Source organism: Portunus trituberculatus, unplaced genomic scaffold (assembly GCF_017591435.1).
Source record: "Portunus trituberculatus isolate SZX2019 unplaced genomic scaffold, ASM1759143v1 PGA_scaffold_441__1_contigs__length_14530, whole genome shotgun sequence".
In the NCBI taxonomy this organism is placed as follows: domain Eukaryota; kingdom Metazoa; phylum Arthropoda; class Malacostraca; order Decapoda; family Portunidae; genus Portunus; species Portunus trituberculatus.
Window position 1 is genome coordinate 1 of NW_025541609.1, and position 4903 is coordinate 4903.

At 58.0% G+C, this 4903-nt stretch overlaps 1 pseudogene; it reads left to right on the forward strand.

The window, feature by feature from the left end:
* On the forward strand, positions 1-4389 carry LOC123500613 (annotated as a pseudogene; the record flags this gene model as incomplete).
* Positions 4390-4903: the final 514 nt, after the last annotated feature.

Below are 4903 nucleotides of genomic sequence, written 5' to 3' on the forward strand. Positions count from 1 at the left end.
AAAGAACTTTGAAGAGAGTTCAAGAGTACGTGAAACCGTTAAGAGCCAAACGGGTGGGACCTCGAAGGTCGAACCGAGGGGATTCAGCTCGTCGGCCCAGGTCGGCCGGGTGCGGGATTCGCAGATGCGACCCAGGAAATCTGGGCGTGCCCGCACTCGAGCCGGCGCCGGCGGGCGTATTTCCCCTCGTGATGTAGGTCGCCGCGACCCGTTGCTGGGGACGTCGAAGGCCCGGGCGGACTGGTACCCCGACGTTGTGCGCCTCGTTGCGCCTTCGAAGGAAACCTCCGGTGTCCTGGCTGCCCTGCGACGGTCGTGCAGCAGAGGGCGGCGCAAGCTTCCTCTCGCGGCGTGCAAAGGTCGGTGACCCACCGACCCGTCTTGAAACACGGACCAAGGAGTCTAACATGTGTGCGAGTCATTGGGCGCACTAAACCAAAGGCGCAATGAAAGTGAAAGGCGCGTGTCTCTTCGGAGGCGCGTGCCGGGGCCGATCCTGACCGGGCGATGCCGCCGCGTTCACGCCATACCAAAGCGGGGCCCTGTGGCGGTTCAAGGGCGGGTGAGTCCCTTTCCTCCGTCCGCCGTCGGTCCCGTGGGTGGCGCGGTGCGCTCGTTGGTCGAGCTTGCTCGCCTGTACGCAGGGGCGCAGGCCCGGGACTTGTCATTCGACGCTGTCGCGCGAATCTGTTGTTGACCTCATCGGCTTTGCTTGGGCTCTCGGCTGGCGTGCCGCGTGTCTGGGCGGGCTTTGGGCGGGGCCTCTCTCGGGGGCTTCTTCTCAGGCTCGTCCGGCGCGGTGGCGCCTTCCGATCCTGCTCTGTCCGGGTGGCCTAGCGCGCGTGCTGTCGGCAAGTACCATGAGCAGACATGTTGGGACCCGAAAGATGGTGAACTATGCCTGGCCAGGATGAAGCCAGAGGAAACTCTGGTGGAGGTCCGTAGCAATTCTGACGTGCAAATCGATTGTCAGAGCTGGGTATAGGGGCGAAAGACTAATCGAACCATCTAGTAGCTGGTTCCCTCCGAAGTTTCCCTCAGGATAGCTGGTACTCGTGGAAACGGAGGAGTTTCATCCGGTAAAGCGAATGATTAGAGGTCTTGGGGACGAAACGTCCTCAACCTATTCTCAAACTTTAAATGGGTGAGATGCCGAGCTTGCTTGAATGCTGAAGCTTCGGCGACTAATCTGAGTATCTAGTGGGCCATTTTGGTAAGCAGAACTGGCGCTGTGGGATGAACCAAACGTCGAGTTAAGGGGCCTAAACGAATGCTCATCTAGACCCCATCGAAAGGCGTTGGTTGCTATAGACAGCAGGACGGTGGCCATGGAAGTTGGAATCCGCTAAGGGTGTGTAACAACTCACCTGCCGAAGCAACTAGCCCTTAAAATGGTATGGCGCTCAAGCATTCTCCCGATACTCGACCGCCGGTGGCACTATAGGCCAAGCTTCCCTCTTAGCGGGGGTAGCCCAGGTCTCAAGCCCCGGCAGTGGGAGGTCGCAGGGGTGAGCGCTGAAGGGATCCGGCGTGAGCCGGCCTGGAACCGCCCTGGTGCAGATCTTGGTGGTAGTAGCAAATAGTCGAGAGACTTCCCTTGAAGGCCGATGTGGAGAAGGGTTCCATGTGAACATCAGTTGGACATGGGTTAGTCGCTCCTAAGCCCAAGGCTAAAGCCTTATCCCACGTTAGAGGCAACGGCCAAGCGAGTTTGCTGCTGCCCTGTCGGTCACGCACATCAAGACCTCTCATTAATGGGCAGCACAGAGAGAGGATGAGATTTTCCTCAGTTGCTGGTTGGGAGTTAGTGGCGAAAGGGAATACGGTACTTATTCCGTAACCAGGCCTGGATGCCAACCTCGGGACCAGTTCAATCTTGGGCTGTGTCCCTTGGTGCAGGAACCCGGTAACGGGAACCAACTCGCGTCCATCGGCGGTGGTCCGGGGAAGAGTTTTCTTTTCTGTTTAAGGCGCCGTGACCCTAGAAGCCACTCGCAGAGCGAAAGGGTGTTGGTAACACGGTCTGCCGTAGAGCGCCGCGGTTCTTGCGGCGTCCGCGTACCACTGCCGGTCCGTGAAACATGCGAGGCAGGTAACTGCATGGGGCGAACCGCGAGGGTCAGCTGCTGCTTGTTTCCCGCTTCGCGGCGGTGTTACTCGCACGCACGCGGCCTGCGCGAGACACCCCAGTTTCGGGCCTGTGCGTACCCATATCCGCAGCCGGTCTCCAAGGTAAAGCCTCTGGTCGATAGACTAATGTAGGTAAGGGAAGTCGGCAAATTAGATCCGTAACTTCGGGATAAGGATTGGCTCTGAGGATCGGGCCAGTCGGGCCTGTGCGGGAAGCGGGCCTGGGTTCGGGCGCTGGACTGGGCTTAGAGGTTACGAGTTGTGCGCTGTTGGGTGTCACCGCGTACCTTCTCTCCCTCCCGTGCCACCGATGTCCGCCCACTCGCGACGGTGCCTCCTCTACTCTGGTGGCGGCGACCCACTCCAAATGCGGCCCCGCGCCGCACTCCTTGCCAAAGCCCGCTGGTGCAGCGGTGGAGACCAAGGGAACCGGGTTCGTAGCAAAGGCGACGCGGGCTCTGCCGTTCTTCGGCACGGGCCCCGCGTCGCTCCCGGTCTCCCCTCCGCCGTCTGCGAGTGAAAAGCCAGCGCGGCGGGGGAGTGCGTGTCGTCGGGGATCCATCCGCAGGGTCCGCGCAGCTCATGCTGAGAGGTTGGCACGGCGGTGGGGCCAAAACGGCTCGGTGTTGCCTGACGAGGGTTGAGTACTCACGGTACCGGCGACGCTAGCCCTCTCGCCGCTCTGGCCGAGAGCTCGGACCGGCGTGTCTCCGGCCCTTCCGTGGAACGCGCTAGGCTGCGTGGGCGCGGGGGCGCCGGCTCTCTCTGCCTTCTGGCACGAGCAGTAGCCGTCCCCCGCTCCAAACCCACTTCGGCTGGCGCCCAGCGATCAACTCAGAACTGGCACGGACCAGGGAATCCGACTGTCTAATTAAAACAAAGCATTGCGATGGTCAGTGATAGATGTTGACGCAATGTGATTTCTGCCCAGTGCTCTGAATGTCAAAGTGAAGAGATTCAACCAAGCGCGGGTAAACGGCGGGAGTAACTATGACTCTCTTAAGGTAGCCAAATGCCTCGTCATCTAATTAGTGACGCGCATGAATGGATTAACGAGATTCCCACTGTCCCTATCTACTATCTAGCGAACCCACAGGCAGGGGAACGGGCCTGCGTTTAACAGCGGGGAAAGAAGACCCTGTTGAGCTTGACTCTAGTCTGATTTTGTAGAGACATCAGAGGTGTAGCATAAGTGGGAGGCCGTCACATCAGAGTCACTTGTGGCTCGTGCGGCCGACAATGAAATACCACTACTCTGATCGTTTCTTTACTTACTCGGTGAGACGGAATCGGAGCTTCCCCAACCGGGATTGTCTCCTGTTTCTAGCCTAAAGCGGCGGAAGGAAGGCCGCGGTGTAACGCCGCGTGCCCGACCGGGCGTTCGCGCCCGCCGCGATCCGCTCCGAGGACATTATCAGGTGGGGAGTTTGACTGGGGCGGTACATCTGTCAAACGATAACGCAGGTGTCCTAAGGCCAGCTCAGCGTGGACAGAAACCTCGCGTAGAGCAAAAGGGCAAATGCTGGCTTGATCCTGATTTTCAGTACGAATACGGACTGCGAAAGCAGGGCCTATCGATCCTTTTGACTTTAGGAGTTTTAAGCAAGAGGTGTCAGAAAAGTTACCACAGGGATAACTGGCTTGTGGCGGCCAAGCGTTCATAGCGACGTCGCTTTTGATCCTTCGATGTCGGCTCTTCCTATCATTGTGAAGCAGAATTCACCAAGCGTTGGATTGTTCACCCATAAAAGGGAACGTGAGCTGGGTTTAGACCGTCGCGAGACAGGTTAGTTTACCCTACTGTTGAATGGAATGTCGTTGACACAGCAGTCCTGCTCAGTACGAGAGGAACGGCAGGTCCGGACATATGGTTCCGCTCTTGGCCGATCGGCCAGTGGAGCGAGCTACGTCCGTGGGATTATGCCTGAAAGCCTCTAAGGCAGAATCCCGGCTGGATGACCAACGATATCGTGTACGGCCTGCATTGGGATGGTCACCATTGAGTTGATCGAGAGATTTAATCCCCCGCACTTCTTGTGCGGAGGCCGAAAATATGGACCCTTGCAAAGGGAACTCGGGAGCGTCGCGACAAACAGTCTCGGGCGTTTCCCCTCCCTACTACAGAACACCCACATGCTGATGTGCCGTACCGAATCGTTCGCAGACGACTTACGTACCGGTCAGGGTGTTGTGGGCGGCAGAGCAGCATCCTCACTGCGATCCGCTAAGACTTCTCCCTATTAAGGCTGGAGGTTTCGTCACGCACCCCGATGGCGGAACTAAATTTCCAGCCTACCACACCGTGCGTTGTGAGCTGTAGTACGGCTGGAGTCGAACGCTCCTCCTGGGTCCCTCGTTCTCCGAGGTGACTAAGCCGTGCGCAAGTGCCCCGAGATCAAGGCAGGAAGGAGGCAGGTAGGACAAATCGTCCTCCTCCTCCTCCTCCTCCTACTCTCAGGGTCAGGCTCGCAAACACGGGCGGTCTTCCGGTGGCTGTTTAAAGTCCAAACACAGTCGCGCCTGTTCTCGATGACTAATAGTCATCAAGCAGTGCGCGCCGTTTAACGCCAGTTGTTTGTTGTGTTTCGTGGCTCCGCTGCGCACAACGACAACCACTAGCCTCTTGTTGACTGCTACAGGTAATTAGCAAAAAAGGACGACTTAGTCCAAACTTGCAGTCCCTGTGCAGTCTTTAATGGGTGTTACTTCCTTAACAAAACTAGATCCGTAACCATTTGTGAGAGACTTACACCCGTCTCCACGCCACTTGTTA